We start from the raw sequence: 23,730 nt of genomic DNA, 5'->3' as shown, positions 1-23,730 counted from the left end.
CTTATTGGAGAGGGAAGCCTAGGTCCAAATAGGGGAGGCACTTAGATATTTGATAACTTCCTACATTTTGAAGTAATGCTTCAAAATCTTGTGATTCTGCAGTGCTTGCAACACACACTTGGCCTGTTGGTCTAATCCAGAGACCAAATAATGCAACAGTTAACAATAACTCTACTCTGATATGAATGCAGAGGCCTAGCCTTGCAACCAGCGGCCCCTATCTTAATGTACAGTTCAACTTTCCCAAGAGAGGGACTCAGCTGGCCGTGACCCCTTCTGGGTGGGGACTTATCTTTAGGAAACAGGTATCCCTGGTACCCGAGAGGGAGAGAGCTAGTCATACACAGCTATCCAAACCTACATTTTTCTGCATGAAGTTGAGATGATCACCATATACCTAGGTGAAACTTGGAGAGGGGCTCTGATAGGTGGCATATACAGTTGACCATTTAAAAGCATGGGGGTTAGGGCATCTAACTTCCACAGAGTTGAAATTTCTAGTCGGCACTCTGCATACAGGATCCCCAACCTCTGAGTTGACCCTTGGACAATGTGGGTTTGAACTGTGCATGTCAATTGAAAAAATTCATGTATAAGTATAGACCTGCACAGTTCAGACCAGTGTTGTTCAGGGTCAGCTGTGCTACCTGAATTGCAGTGTACAGTGTTGGCACATGTCGAACATTCTTGTTCCTTTCCTGCTGTTGACCTTCCCCGTGTGTGTAAACATTCATTTGAACTGTCACTACCTGTATTCCAGGACATCCTGTTAACAATTTTTTTGTCCGCTTCCTTGCAGCTAGAGGTCCACTCAAGGTCGTACAATGGCTGTTTTATTTGGAAACCATATCAGGGAAATCTGCATTGGCATTCTGTCTCTGGCTGTGTGGGCAATTCTGAAACCTCAGATCTTACTTTCAAATTCATCCACAGCTAAACCAAACTCTCTGCCTTTTCCCTCAGTCTGAAGAATGCACCCCAGACAAAAGGCCAATTTCAGTTGACCTTAATTCTCCCTCAGTGGCATTCCTTTAGTTCTGTGTGTTTGAAATTCAAGGCCTGTCCTGGCTTCAAGTACACTGTTTTAAAAAGTCTCAAACAGAAATGTATTATTGGACCGATCACGCCTCGTGGAGGCCAGTAATGGTTTTATGCACAAGCCACAGTACTTTTTTTGTTAGTGGTTTCTGTGCCTTTGACTGTTCCTTCTCCCCCTCTCCTAATCCTCCCTCGGCTTTCTTGAGTCACGCTGAGGAACTTGATATTGCTCTTGTCCTGCATAATGCAAGCTAACATTGGCAAAATTGTCGGGGGAAAGATTTTAGTTTAACAAACAGTAGTGTAATTTTGTGGAGACTGCAAATGATTCTCCTGAACTATAGACTCACCAAGAAGCCAAATGCCTCTTTTATTTTTAATTTAGAATACCATGTAACAGTAACAAATTTTTAATATTTGGAGAGTAAAGATCACCCACCATCCCCCCTCCTAACCTATTTTTTTTTTTACTTGCACACATTGTTTTTAACAGTTGCCACTTAGAATTTTGCTTTTTCACTTTAGAAAATAGCCCCAACACTGCTTTCTAGTTTTGTCATCTTTGTTATTTTAAGAGCCACATAATATCACCATATAGCCGTTCCTTAATTTACTAAACGTTTCTATGTTACTGGGTCTCCAAAGATTGCCTGCATTTTGGCTGAGACCCTCAATGCAGTAATCCATTTGAGTCACTAGCCATTTTTTTTCCCTGTTGAGTGCTCTCCTTGGGATCAAAACCTACACTTCCTACGGGAAGCTGAGATGTTCTTCATACCTACGTGAAACTTGGAGAGGGGACTCTGGTAGGTGGCATGGAGTGAGATTCTTGGACAAAGGAATGGAGTGCCGTCTCCTGGAAATTGTGCCCCTGTATTGCTCTGTTGGAGTGTGGACAGCTCCACTAGCTACACAGACTCAAGGTTTTTGGAAAGACTGTGTTTCAGTGCTCTGGCTAGCTCAGGGCTGGTGGCTTACTAAGGTTTCTGTCTAGAGAGAGGGCTTTTCCCAACCTCTCCAGATGTCATATGGAGAGGTTTTCCCGAGAAAGCTTTATCAGTCAGCTGAGCTCACTGCTCTTGTGAAGGAAGTGTATCTACCCAGAGATCCACTTGGTGTTTTTTTTAACCACTTCCCTCGCACAGCAGGAATTGTAGTCCACGTAGCTTCTCCTCACTCATGCTCACCCCTCTTCCTTCACATGTCTTTCCTTTCCTTTGACATTGGACAGCATGTCTTCTTCAAAGCCAGATGAAACCACCTCTCTGGAACCTTCCCTGACCTCCCCAAGTGTGGCTTCTAGAGCCTGCTGTGTACATGGTCCCCATCCTAGGCTGTCGTGGTTCCCTTGTGCTACACCAGCACTGTCCACTCCCACCCCCTGGCATTTTCTGGAAGGAAAGGAATCACCTTTTCTCAATGGCCCAGGCCATTGCTTAGCACATGCCAAGCACTTAATAAATTCCTGAGTGAAATGTAATGTTTCTGTGCATGAATAGCCAAGTAACAATTCAAGAATATAGTCAGATAGTCAGAAACAACAAGTGGTCTAGATAACTAGTGTTTTCCAGTTTTGAGAAGGAACCACCACACAGGTTGGTGTGTCCAAGGTCCTGGGCCCAGTTCCCCAAGCACACTGGTATCTCATGTGGCAGTGCATGGGGAGGTAAGTCCCCCAGCCTCAGGTCAGTGACCTGGGGCAGCACTGCCTTTGCTGCCTGAGGAAGCGAGAGGACTGGGCCAGCCTGAGAAGCTTGTCTACCTGGACCAGATGCGTGTGACCACAGGGCTGTGAGATGAGGCATCAACAGTTTTCTCTCACAATTTAAGAGACTCAGTTGTTTATTGCAGTTCTCTGGCTGGCATCCCTGATTTGATTGGCCTTTAGGTAAAGCTCAGCCAGATGCTCTCAAATCTTCGGGTCTTTTCTCCCTGTAGCTGGAGGTAGTCCTCAAGGAATGACATGTTTGTCTGTTTACCCCCACCCCATGCCACGTCCCAGTCATGGAATCCTCCGCCGTTCTGCTTGTGGTGGTGCTATTTTTCTTCTCATTGGTTTTATTTATTTTTTTGTTGATTGATTGATTTGTTGTTTCACTTATTTATGCATTCATTCGTTGATTCTTATATGTTCCCCTGACCAGGGATCAAACCTACAATCTTGGCCTATCAGGGTGATATTCTAACCAACTGAACTACCTGGCCAGGGCTTCTCATTGGTTTTAACAGGGGCTAGAATTTCACCGTTGTCATTGTCTGCAGCAAGAAGAGTGTGCGTAGAATCCTAGGACTGCCATTTCTTACCTGTGTTACCATAGGCCTCTCTGAACCTCATTTTCTCTTTTATATATGAAATAATGAATAATACCTACCTTGCAAGGCTGTTAAAAAGAAAAATGACAAACTTGATCAAGTGTCTGTATGTGCCTGACTCACAGAAGGTACTCAGAACGGATAGTTATTATGGAAAACATAAAGCCGGGGGAATAAGCCTCAGGCTTTGGAGCAAGACATTGCTGAACTTGATTCTCTGATCTTGCTATTTAATAGCTCTGTGGTCTGCAGAGGTTAATCATACTTGTGGGGTTGTTCTGAGACTTAGGTAACAGAATGCCGTTTCAGTCAAGCTCCCTAGTGAGCAGAGGCTCACTTAAACTTATTGCAAAGTGGTGATGGCGGGGGCGCGTAGGTCCAGATCGCCTGGCGAGCTCTCAGTGATGTCTCCTTCTGTGGGTTATGTGTTCCCCTCTGCTCACAGTCTGGCCTGGCCTTACCTCTGCTTTGTGTATCTTTTCTTTACTGCTTAATCATACTCTGTGTGTCTTCACTAAGGAATGTATATACCTGGCCCTTTGTGACCTTGCCTTTGTCACCTTTTATTTTCTCTTTTCTAGTTCAAATTGCTGAGAGGGCCAGATCTGATTGGCCCAGCTTATATCTCTTTTCTCTAGCCACTTCATGAGTTGCTGGGAAACTCTGGGTCAAGTTCCCTTACTTGGTCCATTGGTCGTAGCTAGAGGAAAAGTGTGGTCCCTTGCTATAAAACTTGGCCCTCTCTCACGCGATAACTTTGAGTTGGGGCTTTCTGAGGGTAGGTGTGGGATCCACACACACAATCAGACACTATATGCCAGGTAAAGTATATTAATAAACATGTTAAGTATTTGGGGGGATCTTTTTCTGTTTTCATGTTACACAAATGCGGAAGCATTCTTGAGGCCAAGGGTTAAGGATAACTTTGGGTTCCAGAAGTGATTTCTTCTCCCTTGATGCAAGGCAGAGCCTTGGTGGAATGTAACAAACTCTGGTGTAGTGAGTCAAGACTTCCACGGGTTCGCATTTTTCATTAGCGTGTCATTCAAGGAAATCCTGGCTGCGGGGTCACGGAACAGGCCTCTCTGTTTATCCTTCTGCAGAAGTAAAAAATTTGAAGCATTTCATAATTCATCTGAAGATAAACTTGTATTTGAGGCCTGTTCTAGAGCTTTCGGGGGAGGAGGATTTCAGTGGAGCCTATTTTCTAAGTATTTTCAATTTTTTGTGATAGCCTTTTTCCCAACGTGGATCATGGAAAGTGAGGGGTTCTTACAGTCTAAATATTAGTTAAAGACATTTGAGAAACTAGAAGTTCCAGCTGACATTCAAAGACTATTTTCTTCATACTTTATAAAGAATTAATTTTCATCCAACTGAAAGGGATAGTGAATAAACCTTCTGTAACCTATTCGAAATCCCGCATGTACTTTTTATTTCTTTAAAGCAGCACTGGGAACATGAATACAACCTATGAAATACATTTTTTTCTCACATGCTGATTGTTAGCTAAGGAGAAAAGTATGCGTAGTTTATATTGTCTGTGTGTAGCAGTTACTTTTATTTCTGGAGCATACGGTCCTTTTTTGCAGTAACTATAAAGTTCACTTGTTTTGTTTTTTCCCTTTTATACCTGTTAGCCGTACTTTTTTTAAATTTATCTTTATTACTGAAAGTATTACAGAAGTCCTCTTTTTTCCCCATTGACCCCTTCTACTGCACACCTGCCCCCCTTCCCCAGGCCTTCACCACACTATTGTCTGTGTCCATGCATCATGCATACATACATGTAAGTTCTTTAGTTAATCTCTTCCCACCCACCCACCCCTGCCTTCATACTTATTTACTCGTTCTATAAGTGTTTATTGTTTATATACAACATGTAAGAATTGTGGTAGTTGCTGGGGATTAACTATCAGTAGTCATGGAACTAAGAACAAAAACTAAGAGAGGGAGAGAGAGAGGTCCCTTGACTGTAATTCTTCCCCTCCAGAATCCCCTCACCCCAGCTCCCCTGGCCTCCTCTACATATACCATTGAGATTTTATTGTGTGTCCAAGATTCTTACTCCATGTCAACTATATGGTTGCCTTGAGGTACTTCCACTTGAGGGGTTATCCAGAGTGGATATTAGACATCCCATGTGTGAGGTCTTCCTGGCAGTCTTTTCTCATAATCAGAGATGCCGTAGGCTCCCTCCAGCCTTCCTCACCCATCCCTGCCCCACCACCATGCTTATAGAGCACCCCATCCCAGTATTTCTTGAGCGTCCCATCCCTCTACACCTCTCTTCGTAGCCATTCTCAAAACTGTCACCTGAAAAAAGGGTTGAATTTTATGAGGCAGTGAGTTCATCGTGTTAGGTGAAAATGGCATAAAGGAATACCCTTGAAAATTATTTGGGAAAATTCTGTGTTTGTGGCCACCACACCCATTGTCCTCTCAGTCTCTCCTGGTTCACTCTTTGCTCATTCAAGCCCCGGATGAAGTGGTTGGCTTGCGTTTAGGAAGACACTGTGGAGATGCAAACATTTCCCACCCCCCTCCCCCTTCTGTCCATTGCAAGAGACTGAAATGTGTGAAGTCATGTGAGGCGACATGGCATAGCTAGTTAGAGACCGAGCATGACAAGATAATGACGGTTCATGAGCTTTAAGAAGGGTGTTTCTAGTTTATGATAATTTTGCTTGAAGATTCTGTGTAGTCATGCCCAGCCCACGCAAGGCCCTTGCAGGGTCAGAGCCCTGCTTCCTTTTGCCTTGTTCACTGTTTCTTCCTTGGGTCTTAGCTGCAGAAGTGAGAGGACAGTCAGGCGGCAGGCGAGGCCTTGGGTCCAGGGCGATGCCAGTGCAGCCCACAGAGGCCTGGCAGGGTTTAGAGTGAATTGTAAGCACTCAAGCATCCACTCTGAGGTTTTCTTTCCATGGCAGTAACTTGTGAGAAATTTCTTCAGTTATTAGCTGAAATGAAAGATGACAAATTTAAAAGCAGTGGAAAGTACAAAACTGCCTGAAGCTTGTTGGGAACAAATAAAGATTTGGGGTAAATCCCAGCGGAGCATTCTCTGATACTTAGTAATCCCAAGGCATGGAGGAAGAAAACACCAGCCTATCTCAGTGCATGAGTCATCAAAACTGTATTTCTCTGAATTACAGGCAGATTGTTATTTCTTAAATTAACTCAGGTCATGAATTTTGTGAACCGTACTCTGGGGGGAGAATTTTTTTTCTTTTTACCCCAGCCTGCAAAACATTCAAAAAAATTCCATAAGTAAATGGGCAGACGCCCTTCTGGAATTTATTTTTGAAATTAATGGAACAAATAGAGAAAATGCTTTCATACCACTTACCCCAAAATGGAAAAAATTAAAGAAACAGAAGAATTGAGACAAGGACATTTGGACATTTCTTGGGGGTTTTAAGGAAGAAATCAACAAACGAGTCAATAGTCATTCATTATATACTGAGGTGCGGACCCAGGACCATTGCCTTTGGACGGTAACAGAGAGACAACCATAATCGTATGGAGTTACGTTCTCAGCACTAAATGTACCATTTATTGAACACCTCCTGTTTACCAAGCACTAGCTGCAGCCCTGGTCAGCCCATGGCTACCTATAGTGTGATGAAGTCCTGAATCCGAGAGGGCCTAAGGGACTTGTCCTTACAAAGCCATTCTGAGGCAGAACCTGAAATCAGACCAGGTCATGTGGGCTCCAATGTCAGTCTTGTTTCCACACGGTCCCACGAAGCAATGGGAAAACAGTGAAGGACACAGCAAGTGCTAAAACATGTCCATGAGACTTGAGTGAGGATAGAAGATGACTTCACAGCTAGGGTGACCATATAATTTATCCACAGTGGGGCAAGAGGGAGGGTGGCTCCGCTGTTCATTACGCCAAGGCAGTGGTCTAAACAGGGATTGTCCTTGGCAAACCACCTGGTTATGAGCTTATAAAGGAGGTAGAATGGAGGGATGGGTAGATCGACAGTGCCTGTCTCCTCAAACATCCTAAATATCCCAAACATCTTCCACCCTGGAGCCATTGCCCAAAACATGGGTAGGATCCTTAGGAGAACTTGTGTCAGGGCGCAGGCATGAGTGATTGCCATGGCCTCCTGCTTCAGTGGAATGGAGACCCTGACACGGCACGGCCCCCTCAGGCCCTGCTCAGCATTGTGCTGGGAAAGGGGATTTCAGCTCGACCAAGGCACTTCACAGGGACGGTTGAACTACAACATTTTTATTTTAAATCTCCCAAGTGTGAAGTGTTTGGGAGCTAATTCAGATATTTACTAAAGATATTAAGCAAACCATATTCAAAAAAAGACTCAGGCAAGCTGTGAGTCACCCACTGCTTCCTGTCATATAAATTATAACAGATTCTCTCAAGTTTATGATCCAAGTCTGCGTTCCCCAAAGTGTATTATGTGGAGAACTATTTCTGAGATGTTAGGCACATCCAAGAAAGGATGGAGGTGGGAAGGGTGCTTTGGAGGCCAAATAAGTTTGGAGACTATTGTGTGAAACAAAGTTAAACTTTTTTTAAAAAAACAGGAATCTCATAGGCTTTTAATATATTAATGCTCTGTGCATCTTCAAAGGGGTTATAGTTCCCCAGCTGGGTAGCTCAGTTGATTAGAGCATTATCCCGATAAGCCAAGGTTGCAGGTTCGATCCCCAGTCAGGGCACATACAAGAGTCAACCAAGGAATGCATAAATGAATGGAACAACAAATCGGTGTTTCTCTCTTTCTCTACCTTCCTCCCTCTTTTCCTCCCTCCCTCCCTTCCCCTCTCTCTAAAGATCAATACATTTTTTAAAAAAGGAGGAGGTTATAGTCTAGTGCAGAACATTTCCCAAACTTACTGACCATAGATGCTTTTCTCTCTCAACATGAATTGGGCCACTTGGCACAGATTTGGAGAAATGCTGATCTAAGTGAATACTTCTCAGATTTAAGGATATTCTAAATATGTGAAGGCCCAGAAACCCTGGACTTGACCTCATTTCCACCTGTCAAGTGAGATGCTTGTGGAGTGAACTGTTTGTTGGGAAGTACTGCTCCTCAGTCCTCCAGGTCCTCCAGAGTCCAGTCCTGCTGTGTGAGATGTTAGCCAAACTCGATGGAGTTCATTGTGGTTTGACTGGGACTGGGTAGAACCACTTGTCTGTCCACATTGGGCCTTTTCATGGGTAATGAGGAAGCAGCTGGTTCACTTTGAGGAGTCATTTGGAGGGTGTCTGGGGCCTCTGGTTGTGTAAGTCCCTCGGCACTGCTCTAAGTGGCACTGGGTCAGCTGGAATGTATGTGAAGGGGGGAACTCTCCTTGACAGCAGATGCCAGAGTTCCTGCACTGGGCTCACCCCAAGCTCCCAGTGCCCACTGAACACATTACTTTACTGAAGAATCAGCATGGACATTTGGAAACAATTCACTTACAGTAGTTTTTCTAAAATTATCAATTATGAACTGAGACACTTTTTTTAGAGTGCTTCAACTTCATTTTTTAATGTTGGTATTTGAAGTGGAAATTACTTCTTAAACCATTAATATTCCTTTAATTATCTTCCCAGCAGTATATTAAAGAACCATCCAAAGGAAATCTGTCCCGCCCTTCACAATATAGCTCAGTGCACAAAATGTAACTTAACAAAAGCTTTTATATGTATTTATCAAGAAGGTGTTGAATTTTCCTATCATCCCTGCCCTCAAGCATTATTTTTTCCTTAAATAAATATTTTCTAAAATGTACTACAGGCTTCGCTTCTAAGTGAATACATTTTGTCTTAGCAAACTGACCCCAAATGTCGTATTATAGGGAAGCATTCATGTTTAAATTGTGTTATATTGAGCTACCTAATAAGTGCAATTGGAGTAATCTGTCCCAGTCCCTAAGGTCAGGAATCATCTCTGTGCTTCTTGACCCTGATCTGTTATTCCCACTGGATATTTGTCAGGTGAATGAATTCATAGAGTGGAAACTAAAGTTTTGCTGCATCTTTGCTGCAGGTCAGCCTGGTGCACGAAGATCTGAATGTCGGAGGGTGATCGTTTACAAAGGGACTCACTCTACTAGAATAATGACAGAACTTAACACCAGCCCTCGCGGGTGTGGCTCAGTTGGTTGGGCGTAGTCCCGGGCACCAAAAGGTTGCTGGTTGGATTCCCGGTCAGGGCACATGCCCCGGTTGTGGCCTCCATCCCCTGTAGGGGAAGTGCGGGAGGCAGCGGGTCAGTTTCCACTCTCACATCCGTGTTTCTCTTCTCTCTTCCTCTCCCTTCCTCTCTCGCTAAAAATCAATAAAAAGATTTTTTTAAAAACAACAAAAAAGCTCGACACCTGTTGGAGGAAAGCACCCCTGAAATGCTCATGTGCATCTTTGAGGCATTTAGATTTCATTTCAGAAGTTTATCGAAAATGTAATTCAGAGGTTTTTGATTGATAGAAAACTTCAACTCTCATAAACAAGAATGTTTACCTTTATGACAAACAACACTCCATGGATCCTAATACTCATTTGTGCTTCAGAGCCAGCTCTTGTACTCATCCCTGTCTCCCTCCAGGGATACTGAATCAGCAGGTCCCAGGCCTGTGAGCATCCCTGCTAATAAGACAGTCTGTCTGAATTTGCTGTCCCTAGGGAGCTTTCTTTGAAAGGGTGCATGTTAAGGACCAGCTATTGCGTGTGTGAGTTCGTGTGTGGGGGTGGCGGGGAGCAGTTAGAGTGGAAGATGGTCCACATTAACCTTTAAGATTCCAGACTTTGCGTTAACCACTATCCTAAATAGTACTCAACTGTAATTTGCAAGAGGATTCATTAGGTCTTTGTGACATTTCTGGCATGTGACAGCTTTTTAGAAATCAAAAACCTAAGGCCGTTTGTCAGTGTTGTGACTTGGGGGCATGTGAATTATTAATGCGCTAGGAAGTATCATTAGTGTCTGCTGTTCCTTTATAATCATGTTTATTAGAAACATCCGCAACTTAAAAGAACCCTTATTTCAAAGAAACTTGATTATTTGACCACCATGCTGAATAGGTGGCCTTACAAATAATAAATACCTTTATTTATAAAAGTGAAAAAACTGGCCATTAAGTTAATTTTCAGTAACAGGAATGTATGGGAGACAGATGACACCCCACAGTACTGGAACTCTGGGCAGCTGCTGTGCCCATTACAGCGTAATGCAGTGTTAAGTAAAAAAAATACAGAATACATGTAAAACATCCGTAGTTACATAGAAACCATGTACATGAAAAAAGACGGGAAGTCAAAATAAAAACTGTTTAGAGTCATGGAGTTATGGGTGAAGTTTACAATTTTTATTTTTAATTTGCTTAGTAGTATGTTAACCAAAACCAAAATTTTCTGAAGTTTTTCTTTTTACCAGTAAAGCACATATTCTAAGTGCCTTGTGGTAGGAGACACCAGCCTGGGGGAAGGAATAGCTATTTTTATTTGCTTTTAGCAAGGAACTAACTTTAAGGTTATGGAACACCTGTGAACAGAATAATTTTTTTAAATGTTAAATTTTGATTTAGGAAACATGAGTTCTGAGACAATATTTATTACCCAAGTGGGCTTAGAAAAAGTCACCTCGTCTCTGAGTCATTTCCTCGGAAAGGAAAAATGGTGATGGTATTGAGGCAGTTGGGCAAGTCCGACACAAAACAGTAAAAGTGAGGAAGAACTAGGAGTGTTTTATTTTGGAGTAATGTTAATGCCACTTGATCCCGTCCCACAGCACCGATGGTTGTATTGGTGGCTATAGAGTGGCTGCTGCTACTGAAGAAAAGTCCACTGGCATTTTTGTCAGTGTCCTTCTCAGCACTGGACAGTGGTGTCGTTTTCTCTCTGTACACAGACGACAGCTCCTGGGCTGCATTCCTGTCACCGCAATCTGCATTTCCCACAGTGGGCTTCATAGTCAAGGGAAATAAAACCTAGTGCTCATTCGCAGCAGTAGTTTTTTACCTGTCATTTATAAAACCTTTCTGAGCATGCATTTCATGTGCATATACATATATACACACATATATATTCTTCTATACTGATATTGTGTAATGATAAAACATAAACAATACAAAGAGAACTTCTAATATTTTTCTTCCCACACCACCATGGACTATTGTGTACATTCTAGGGAGACCACCAATCTAAAGAGTGGATGGTTTTATAGCTGCATGTCCCTTTTTCCGTCTATAGTAACAACACCAGCCATGTAAAAATGATTCCTGCTAACTCTATACCTCTTGGGAACCTGAAAAAAAAATAAACCAAAGTACCTGCCCCTGGGAATTATAGCTAACATTTGTTGAGGGCTCCTCTGTTCCAAGCACCATTCTAAACTATTCATTTACGTGGTTACCTCACACAATCCACGTGACTCTGTGAGATGGGTTACTGAGGAGGAAACTGAGGCACCGCTGGCTTAAGTAACTGGGCTGGTTGTGTAGTTAGTTAGTAGGAGAGTCCCAAACTCTGTGCTCTTAGCCACCATATTTAAATCCCAGCATCTGGTCAGCAGTTACGTGATTCTCAATTTCAGATAAAATTGTATGATTAAGCCTAAATGACTATAAGCCATCAGTACCATATTTTGAATCACTGGGTTAAGTCCCAGACTTACAGGTTTAGTAGGACATTATAGAACCCCCCAGAGCGGGTAGGAAGCTGAAAGCCTAGCTCTAACTAGCTCATGGTTCCTAATCTTTTTCTAAAACACTAACTATAACTAGCTCAGTGGCTCTAATCTGTTCACCAGCACAAAGTCTTCTGTTACGAAGTGGGATAAATTCCTGGTATATTCTAAAGATCTTGAAAAGATGTGACTCAGGAAACTCCTTTCTGGTTCAGGTTTTAATTCTTTTAAGGAGCTCTCATTATGATATAACATGGAAATGGTGTTTTCATGACTTTTTTTATTTTTTTTATTTTGGTCTTTAAATACCTCGGTGTACCTATAATTATTATTTTCCTTAGAATGGAGCTGAAATTGCTTCACGATGAAAAAGCCATGGTACTTGTGGGTGGGTGTGCCACGCCGAACTTTAGAGCTACAACAGAAATTAGAGGTTCCCAAGGTAATTGCTGTGATTACAGTTTTCTATTTGGCCCCAGACAGGAGCTCTTGAATCACAATATTCTACTAATTTTTTAAATGTACAGTTTGCAAGGCAACAAGGAAATTACGGAAAGTATGTACTATTTCTTCCTCATCTTCTCTGAAAGTTAACATCTTGTTGGGTCTCACAATTGCTAAGAAAAAAACAGGCATTGACTATTACAAGGCACTCTTAAAAGGCTTTAAAAAATTTTAAAAACTAAACTAATTTAACTAAAAAAAAAAAAACCTAAATCAACCTCAAGATACTGTATAAGGGAATTATTTTAAAATAAAAAGGTTTCCTAATCGTGGCAGTCCTAGCTAGCAACCGCTTTTAAGCATCTCTGTGTATCTCTCTAAACTTCCCATTTCTGGATGATTCACATCTTTATAATACATGTACTTTTGCATTCTACAGGTATTTCATAGGTTTTGCACATATCACCTAGCTCCGTGAGCGGCAGTTCTCTCCCATTTTGAATTGCGTGCATAACTTTCAGTGACCGTATTCTGAGCTCTCCTGCTGTTAGTTTCCTGTTTTACTTTGCCATTTCCATGGTACTGGACCCAGGCTGTTTCTCACGTTTTACACTGTGAAACCTGGTGTTGTGATTTATAATATCTCCTGTAGGGGTTTGAGAAGTGGGATTACTGGGTTAAATGAAAGAGCAGTTTTGTGACTTGGATACAGTTTGTCCATTCTATGGATTGTGACTGTTTCTCTGAAGCTTTGCCTTTTATTACTTTTTCTATTTGTATGACTTCAGAAGGATAAAGAGACACCCCAGTATGGTTTTCCTTGGAATTTAAAACTTCTCAGCATGATTGAAGTTTTCTGCATGTTTACCATTTTCAGTTTCTCATGTTGATGCCTTTTGACCTTTTTCTTCTGGATCCTATAGGAGCAAAATAAGAATTCGGCAGACTAATGATGTATTACATATGCCACCTCTTTTCCCTTTTTGGTTGTAATTGTGTTTTCCTCTTAGTTCTTTTATCTTGGTTTTGTTAAAAATGGATTAAAGTCATTTATCTTTTTCCTGATAGTATCTGTTGTTGGCATGGGGAAATCATTAGATCTCTTTAACTGATATACATTGTATATTTTTTGAGGCATAACTTTGTTAGATTTCATTTTTAAATACATAGTCTCCTAATATTGATGCCCCAACATTGTTCTGCAGGTGTGGAGGGAAAAAGTATTCTGATTTTAATTATTTAAGTTGAGAATTGCTGGATTATAAAGTCATACATGTTTCTTGAAAATATCCCAGTCATTTTCGTATCCTGATGTGCGTTGGGTATCCAGAGGAGAGGTATAGTTAGCATATAATGTGTTTTACAAATTTCTCAGGGCCTTTCTTTTCCCCAGAATACTCCCTGGCCTCTCTCAAAAACAGTTTTCTACAGCTAACAGAATAGGAAATGCCACTTTAGTTCATCTCCTTGTGTTTTTTTAAACAATAAATGAGTCAACGATCATGTTTTTCATTTTTGTAGTCTCCGTGCAGATGAGTAGCTGGGGTTTCTTGGTGCCCTCTGTCAAGTTAGGCCTGTCTTTCTTAATAAAAGGCGTTACTTAATGATGAGCAGATCTGCAGTCAGCAGCTCTGAGGTTTAATTCAGAGAATTCACAAGAGATCTGAACTCCGCTGAAACAAAGGCGTCACTAGCAGTTTGTGACTTTCATTCCCTTCCAGCTTCTGTCCTCAGAAAATGAGAGATGAGCCACCTATAGGGAGCTTAGTGTGTGGCATACTGGGGCACGATAGGACGTGGGATAAAATACGTTTCATAAATGGAAAGGCCATCAGATGTGGCAGAAAGAACACAGACTTTGGAGTTAGATTTTTTGGACTGAGAAGCCTGCTTTAGCCATTTAAGTACTTGTTCTTTGGCCCTGGGCACCTGCTCTGGCTCAGTTCCTTCATCTACAGAAAGGCACGAATAGTGCTTGTTGTATGATGTGCTTGATAGAGGCTTTGGATACGAAATTCATGATGACCTTTTCAAAATATTTCTTGGAGGACAGAGGATGTGACAAAGGGATGCAGAAATGGCTGGGATTAGGATCTGAGAGCTGAGCTGCGGTTGGCCCTCTTTGCATAGAGATCTTAAATGTAAGATCCTTCCCCAGGGCCTTTCACTGTTGATACCAACTGTTACTTTCAAAAAACTGAAATGTCTTCCATTTGAAACAAAGGATGCTAAAAGACTTAGTTGAAGCAGTAATGCACAACATCTCTAAGACATGAAAAATGTTTGATTTTTTTAGAAAATCAGAGGGAGCAGAGACTGCAGATTGGTCCAGTTTTCCAACGTACAGATCAGGGAGCCGGGAACCTGAGAGGTCTGAGGGGCAGAGTGGGATTGGGGTGCCTGGTTACCCCATTTCTGCCTGGGTTACTTCCTGTGCACTATGACCATCTAGGTCTCCTGGTCACTGTGAAGCCCTGGGGAGGAGTCAGGAAGCTGGCTTTACAAGGGGGAAAGGAAATGAATGCATGCGTAGTATCTTACAAGATTATTAGCTACCATTTGTTAGAAGTAGAAATGTAAGGAAAAAGTCATCTGGTAAGTGCTGCCATAGCAGCAGGGGGGGTGAAGAGAGACATTGGCAGCGGGAAGGGGAGGTTTTGCAGAAGACTTGATAAAACCCAGTCTTAAAGGTTGAGCCTGAGTTTGTAAGATTGTTAAGGAAATGGTGAAGAAAAGGCAAAAGTCGAAGTGTTATTGAGAAAAGATAATTCTAGCTACTGAAATTAGCATTTCCAGAGACACAGAGGCCAGAAAGCGGTGCGGTATGTGGGGCACCGTGAATTTGGGTGTAAAGTGAAAGGTCGGAGGACACGAGTGGGCATTCTGCAGAAGCGAGCCTGTGAAAGCCATTGGGTGAGGTGAAGACCGGCTGTATCAGACAGGCTATTTTTAAACGAGGGAAAGGCTACTCAGGCATTGGTGTGGAGGGCGAACGTGGGAACAACTAGGAGGATTATAGCAGGATCCAGTCCTAAAGGTGGGAGCTTTTGGAATGGCTTTAAAAAGTGGTGGGGAGGGAGAATTGGCAGAATTTTGTGGCCTGTTGGGTACAGAGGGTAAAGCAAGAGGAATGTGGCCTTGGGTCCAGCTGAGCTTTCTGATGCCGTCTACTCAGATACTGACTGGGTGTGGAGGGGACAGGAGTGTTTTGGAGGGAAGCCTGAAGTTTGGGGTATGGTCCCAGAAGAAAAAGTGGACTGAAATACTTGAGAAGTTCTGTTTGTGATGTGCCCAGCCTACTGGCCCTTCCCTTTCCAGCCATGTTCCTTTACCTCCCAATCCCACGGCGTCAGCCAGTCATTATTTTGAAGGTCAGAACTGATCACTTTGTTCTCTCAACCCCCTGGCTCCGTCATCAGCAACCATTGCCTTCAAAATGAAACCCCACTCCTGTCCATGGCCTTTCCTCCCAGCATGACCTGGCCCATGTCCATCCTTTATCTTCCACGTGGCCACTTGCTTCGGGCACCTGGTCTCCTTGATGCTTCTAAACACAGACTCTCTCTTCTCAGAAATGCTGGTGTGTACTTGCTTGGTTTCTGTCTCCCACCTTGAAGAAGGTAAGTGTCTTGTCTTTGCCAGGCATCTCTCTGCATCTAGCGGGGTCTTGGTGTGTGGGTGCAGGAATATCTATGGATGGACGAGCCCAGTCTGTGGGTGCTCCTCTCCATCCCCCTCACAGCCCTCAGCGGGGACTGAACGCTTGAGTCACCTTTCTGTGGGCCAGATTCATTGACTGATATTACTGAGCCCCTGCTCTGGGCCTAGCATGATTCCTGCCCTTAAGATGTGTACACACCCAGCGGGTAGTTCCTATGAACACAGGAAAGTGGACTTTTGTGAGTTTCAGCCTTCTGCGGTACCTTTTCCTGGGCTTGGGAAGTTGATAGGTGGGTGGTATTTTCTTGCCTGGATGGAATCGGTCCTTAGAATGTTCAGGATGTGTTTTGAGGGTGCTACTTGGAACCTTTGCTGCAGATCTGAATTGTGAAGTAACTTCTCAAGTAGGGCCCAAACCCTTAGTAGTATAGCATCTCCGTGGGTTAAAGTCCACCCCATGCCACCATGCAGCCATAGTAGAGGACCTGAAATATTTCTGGTTGAAATCTGTGTAGACATAGGAGAACCCGAATCTTAAGGACCCTTTGTATAGTCTAAAATAGCACCGATAAATGGCCTAAAACCTGTATTATGGATGACACGTCAACTTTCCATTTTTTGGCTGCATTATGCAAATCAAAAAAATTTTTAGGTTGCTCATTTCCCCTTGTGTTGCAGCCTCATTCAGTTCATATTAATCTTGAAACTAACAAGTGATAACAGCTTTACTTCCTTTCCTGTGAACTGCGGTTGCCTGTTTGCAGGTTGTCTGTCCTGCTGCCTGAGACGGAGCCTTCCTGTGATGCCGGTGCTGTGTAGCTGTCACACGGGACGGTGCTCAGCACCGCACACACTTCAGCTTCACAAGTTAATAAGGGCTCTGCTTCTAGCATCTGAGCTGAACACTGAAAAAAAAGGAGAGAGGAGGAGCAGGCCAGGCCCCTTTCGACCTGGGGGAGAGCTTTGAGGAAAGGATTTCAGCAGGGAGGTCAGCAATTGTAAAAGCTCCGAGGTGGGAACACACTGGATGGGTTCAGGAAAACTGTGGGTGTGCATTAGGCTTGAGTAGGGGAGAGTGTGGGAACAGAGGGCAGAGGGCAGGGGGCTGACCACAGAGGGCCTTAGTGAGGACCTGGATTTTATTCTAATAACAATGAGTTCATTCATCCTTTCCTCCATGTGAGTGTGTGTGTGTTCCTTTCATTCAATTCAGCAAATTCTTACTAAGCGTTTTCTACGCAAAGAAACAAACAAACATAGTATTATCCTTTGAGAACTTCTAGTTGATTGAATGGGGGAGAAGACACAGGTACCTAGACACCTAAAAGACAAGGTAGAGAGTGGAAGGTCTGGGAAATGTGGATAAAGCCCCAGGCTAACAAGGATTAATATTTCATGAGTAACTTCTTCCTCCATCGATCTTATCAAAAGCAGTACCAGGCTTCCCGTTTAGTATTCTAGTGAAGGTTTTGTTTCGCTGCAGCAGGTAGAAGTGGGGGGCATGCAGCCGGGGAAGCAGAGGAAGATGCAGTGTTTGGTTTGCACACTTAGGCCAGTGCCTGGCTGAGTTGTGTTCTGTGTACATCAGGCACAGCCACTAATATGAACAAGCGAGCAAGTGATACAAAAACCCAAGTGCAATGATCCTCAGAGCGAAACCTTGCATAGTGAGCCCCACCCCTCCGCTTTGTTGAGGTAATGGTCATCTTTCACTGTCATTCTCTCTCGGCACCTTTATTCACAGTGCTCTTTGTTGAACTGCAATTTCAAAATTACCTGAGTGCAACTATAAAGTAATAAAATATAAGCACTCCCTTTTTTCCAAGTGAGTGAAAGTTCTTTTCATTGAAGAATTCTCTTCGCTAGTAGGAGTACTTGTTTCAGAGTTGTTTTGCTGGGCTGCTGTAGGCGTCTCAGGACTTCTCCGTTAGAAGCGCCTTCAGAGGTGAGGGTAACGATAGCCAGCAGGGTTTGAGCACCTGCTCTGTGCGAGGCTTTCCGCCAGCCTCCTCCAGGTCCATTAATAGAGCGAATGCTCAGTATCCCTGAAGGTAGGCAAGATGTCTGTCCACCTCAGCATATCTCTAAGGAATTCTGTGCTGTTACTTTATTGTCATCCACTGTTTCCTTTCTCTATAAGCATACGCGTAAGATTTAGCTCCTAAGATTTATATTTACTTTTAAAAATTACATCTACCAAAAGGGACATCTGTAATACTTTAAACAAAAATAAAAATTATATAAAAAAAAAAAATTACATCTACCCAGAATAAGAGCAGCTTTTTCCACTTGACTATATTGAAAAGGAGGCGCCATAGACTTAGAAAGTAATTCTAAAATTGAATATCTTAACGAATAATAACAATAGTTATTGCCACTGCTTATTTAACATAAGTATTATGTTTCAATAAAATAGTTCTTAAGACAGCTGTTGGAATAACAATCTTAAGGTACAAAACTAACTTAAAATGTGTAAGTTCTGTCTATGCTGTTAAATAGTTTATACATTTACACTTTGGCTATGCAAAAATATTCCAGGAAGAATTACAGAGAGCCACGCTTTTTGAGTTCAGAACTTTTATTTTGTTCAGCCATTCTCAAGGCAAGTCTCACTTTGCATACTTTTCTGTTTTGTGGAGCTGAGGTTACTGAGGAATTATTTCTTCGGTCATTTGTCCCTTCATTTCCTAAGCATTTTTGAGCATCAACCGTCTCCTAGGCACTGGAAATGGGAATTCGGCCATGAAAAGTTTACACAGGTGGAAGGAGATAAATGCCATAAAAGTAAACAAGTCAGGAACAGGATCGTGGGGGTGTGGTTGTGCTTTGGAGAAAAGCGTGAGGTGTGTTAGAGAGTAGCCAGGTGGGCTGAGCGTGCGTGCTGCTCTAGGTTGACCAGAAGGCCTCTCAGAGGAAGGGGCTCTGCATCTGAGGCCTGTGTAAGAAGAAAGAGCTGGTCTTCCCAAGAACGTAGGGAAGAGAATTCCAGGCAGAGGAATCAGCTAGTGCAAATGCTCTGGGCTGGGAGCAAGCATGGCTGGGTTCCTGTGCATCTCCAGGAACATCATGGCCTCATACTCTGAAGGAATTTTTAATCCTGATGTCTGTTTATGTAATTTTCCTGAATCCTTCTGGTTATCAGCTCTCACATAATGCTTCTGTTGGTATGGTTTCTCTTCTGGCAGTCTCTCTCCCAACAGCCTTTGTCTTCTCTGTGTGTTCAGATTAACAAATGTGTTAGGTCTGTGCACAAAATAGAGGTCAGAAGTCTGCTCTGGCTGGTATTGCTCAGTGGTTTAAAGGTGGCGGGTTCATTTCCGGGTCAGGGCACATACCCAAGTTGTGGGTTCAGTCCTCAGCTGGGTTGTATACGGGAGGCTGCTGATCAGGTTTTTCTCTCACATTGATGTTTCTCTCTTTCTCTCTCTCTCCCCCCCTTCCTCTCTCTCTCAAATCAATTAAAAAATAAAAGTCAGCCCGGCCGGGCGTGGCTCAGTGGTTAAGCGTAGACCTGGGATCCAGGCGATCAGGGTTCAATTCCTGGTCAGGGCACATGCCTGGGTTGCGGGCTGCAGCTGATCAATGACTCTCTCATCATTGATGTTTCTATCTCTCTCTCTCCCTCTCCTCTCCTCTCTCTGAAACCAATAAAGATATATTTTTTAAAAATTAAAATAAAAAAAATAAAAAATAAAAGTCAGAAGGCTCCATTTCAAGGCTAGAAGTGCTTTTCTAGGGTAACGCCCCTGCTCTTTAGTCGTGGAGAGAATGTGACGTTGCTGTATTGCAAGATTTAAATAGAGATAATGTTATTCTATTATTAGAGATGAGCATATTCTCCTGGATTTATTTAACTCCTCCACAACGCGCTCGCGCGCGCACACACACATATACACACACACACCCCTCTTTGAGTTCCTTGTCAGATTCTCACTTAGAAATGCAGGCATTCACAACATGCCTTGAATGGGTTGAGAGCTCTAATAATTTTACAGCCCCTATTATCTGCCACTTTTCTCTTAGCTTTTATTTAAGTTTACGTATATGACATTCAGGGAATGTCACTGCAGGCGTTGCCTGTCTGGCGGTTGAAGGAATGGGGCTGTGTTGCACATTTAGACATGTGTTGTTCCGGAGGGAGTCCTGTGTGTTGAGCGACAGTGTCCCTGAGCGCTCTTAAATACCGAGCCCTTACAAGTACATTTCCCTGGGCTGCTTCTGCCGGTGGCCAAATACCAGAGTGTAAAAAGAGACGTGTCACCCAGACTTAACTGTGACTAGAGCTGTCAAACGCGGATGTTTTTAATAACCTTTAAAAGTAAGAACGTGAACTTGACATCCTATTAGTTTATAGATGAGTTGGTAAGAATTCAGCATAAATTCTGAGACTTTTCCCAGGGGAAAAAAAGGGGGTAGCAGATAGTTGGTCTCACAGATGTCATGGCTGAAGTCGTCCACAACAGTTGGCTTATTTGGAGTGAGTAACTCTAAATGTGCATGGACATCAGTGCCCACTCATTAATTCCCCTTCGATCGGTCCTCGTGTGGCCATCACTCCCCAGAGCTAGACTGATAGGTTACTCTTCCAGAAGCAGGTCTTTTTTCCTCTCTCCAGAGTAATTGAGGAGTGGTAGGCCCTAGGGGAAATGGGACGCGCCTTCTGGAAGGATAAGGAATGAGTGCCTGATTGGAATAGCAGGGGTGTGCCTTCTGGAAGGATGTGGGATGAGTGCCTGGTTGGAATAGCAAGGCTGTGCCTTCTGGAAGGATATGGGATGAGCACCTGGTTGGAATAGCAGGGGCGAGATCATCATCTCTTACCTGGTGTGTGACACTTGAAAGCTGCTTTACTTCCTTAAGGTTGGGCTTTCATCAGGAAAAAAAGATGGCAAGAATGTGTCTATAAAAAGTAAATGGTGCCCGCCAGACATGGCTCAGTGGTTGAGCATTGACCTAGAATCCAGGAGATCGCGGTTCGATTCCCGTCAGGGCGCATGCCTGGATTGCAGGCTCGGTCCCCAATCAGGAGGCGTGCAGGAGGCAGCCGATCAATGACTCATCATTGATGTTTCTCTCTCTCTCTCTCCCCCCCTCTCCCTTCTCTCTGAAATCAATAAAGATATATTTAAAATAATAATAAATGGTGACTGTTAGGATTATTTTTTAAATGTCCTTGCCACAATAGCAGGTCACCAAAGGGTTGGATTTCATCCCTTAAATCTGTAATTATTTGCAAATTTGCATTTCTCTCTTTCCCTCACATACTCCTGCAACGTAAATGTCTCATAATTTTTTAACCCGGACTTAACTCTGAAAACTGGTGACAGGTCCCCCCTTTAGTGAACTCCTTTTAGTTCCAGTGCATGGCAGATGTCATTGGCATGCAGGACCCTGCCATGGTTAGGTCAGGTTCAGTGGTCAATTCCAGCTCTGCCACACTGGGCAAGTTACACTTCCCTCATATAAAAAATAAATTTAATAATAGTTCTTAGTTCAGAGGGCTTTTGTGAGAATTGAGATAACCTATAAATCTTAGCATTTGTGAAAATATTCATTATCTTCCCTCTTCTCTCTCAAGTACAAATCTCAGTCTTTGAAATAATTCAAACTTTGTCTCTTCCCTGAAACTGTCCCATAAACACTTTCCTTAAGTGTAGTATGCAGAATCCCTAGTGTCCTATGAGGATTTTGTAGAGTTAGAGAGACACGGTAATTTTTATGGTTTCTTCTATTAATGGTAAGTGATCCTGTTTATCCATTTGTGGTAGCTCTTTTTAATGTATTTACATAAAAAGGATGTGAATGAATTTAAAGGAAAATAATAATTTAGTAGAAGTACAGGTAGGACAAGCTGTGAGAGATTGCAGAGGTGGCTTCTAAGTGATGGGCATGGTAGAAATAGCGTTAGACTTACAGGCTGAAAACTGGCTCTTATCCTAGTGTCCCATTCGATTTGGGATTTGGTAATTAGTGTGAATGTGATTTGAACACTTGCTGGCTCTGTACCTTTGGGCAAGGTAGTTAATCTTTACCTTTCTCCTCCCTCCCAACAAATATTTATTGAAGTCCTTATCTGAAAAATGTAGGTGCTGCTCCACCGGGTTTTTGTGAAAATGCAGTGTAAAGAGAGAAGACATTGAAAGCATGTGTATCTTACCTACTTGGTTTGTCTTCTCTACCAAGCTATCTGGTGTAGTACATGCTCAGTAAGCTTTAGTTCTTGGGGTTACAAGTGATAGAATCTCAACTTCAACTAGCTTGGAACCAGAGGTTTTTATTGTCTCCCGTCCTCAGTCTACAGGAAGGTTAGCAGTGACACATGCCTTGGGGATAGCTGGGAGTCAGATACCACCAGGACCCTCTCCACTCTTGTCTCTGGAAGCATCATTCTGTCTGGTCAGGTTTCTTTACACATCTGGAAGCATAGCCACTGCTGGTCCCCAGGCCCATCTCACCAGAAAGGAACCGCGCATTGTGATCTCTGTTCCCAAGCCCAGAAGTCTGAGGAAGGACCTGAGCCCAGCACCAGTCAGGTGCCCACCTGACCTGCCATTGGGCTCCAGAAAGTAGGAGCCAAAGGAAAAAGGGCAACACCCAGTTGAACGAGGTGTTTACCGTGGTGGGAAAGACCATTTTCCTGGAGAAAGGGGGATGATAGAGGCCTAATGCCAATGTACTTACCCCTTGCAGCTCCGCCCATGACCTTCAGGAGAGAAGTACTTAACCCCTGGGGGCTTCAGTTTTCTCATCTGAAGTTTGGCGGTTTAGATGATGTAATGGTTGTGAGTGCACATTTACTGTTTTTAAATTTTATATATACAAATTTATCATTATTGATTTTATTGCTCGTGCCCCTCCCGCAGTCTTGACGCACCATCCAGAGGGCCCCAAGAAGATCCTGGATCTTCTTAGGGATGCAGAGAGGGGCGCCATATGCATATCTGTATTGAATACAGCTTTTTAAAACTTGCTTTTGAAGTGTAATGCATGTTATGGAAACAAGACATATCCTGATATCCTAAGTGCACAGTTTGAGGAATTTCACAAACTGAATGAATACAGTTGTGTGTTTATCAGCTGGATTAAAAACAGCAGTGACAGCCCCCTAGAAGCCTGCCCTCCATTTACAACACAGGTATAAGGATGTCTTGATTCATGTGTAAGAAACCACTTAAAGGCCATTACCAGCATCGCGGTCGCATTTTTCATGCTGTGCTTTTTGAGTAAGCAGAATTTTAAAGTACAGTGGGCATTATGCCATAACATTTTTTTTTAACACTAAAAGAGATCCTCAAGTTTAAAAGTGTTGTGAAAAGCTCTTCTCTCCCTCACTCTTACTTGTTAACAAACCCTTGAGTATTTTCTTTCTGGCTGAAATTACCATTAGTGATAAAATGTGTTTTGTTCCCTGGGTCTCTGTCGTTCATTTGTTAAGCTCACCTTTCATCTCCTCCCTGGTTGAAAATTCTCCTGGAGAAGGAGGCGGGTCTTATGATTTCTTAGGTGTCTTGTGTTTTCTGCCCTGTGCGTGGCTTAGGATGATAACTGACCAGCGACCACTTTATCCGCCTCACTCCACCCTGAGCTTTGTGGAACGATTGTGCATTCATCCCAAAAACAACTACTC

General features: G+C 43.0%; 1 protein-coding gene across 2 annotated transcripts in view; it reads left to right on the top strand.

The window, feature by feature from the left end:
- The window catches only part of ASAP1 (ArfGAP with SH3 domain, ankyrin repeat and PH domain 1), a 281,349-nt gene that overhangs the window by 139,244 nt on the left and 118,375 nt on the right, over positions 1 to 23,730 (top strand). The gene's annotated exons all lie outside the window — the stretch shown is intronic.

This window comes from Miniopterus schreibersii (assembly GCF_964146895.1).
Source record: "Miniopterus schreibersii genome assembly, chromosome: 17".
Lineage (NCBI taxonomy): Eukaryota > Metazoa > Chordata > Mammalia > Chiroptera > Miniopteridae > Miniopterus > Miniopterus schreibersii.
The sequence above is the reverse complement of the archived record's forward strand: the minus strand, read 5'-3'. Positions and strand labels throughout refer to the sequence as shown.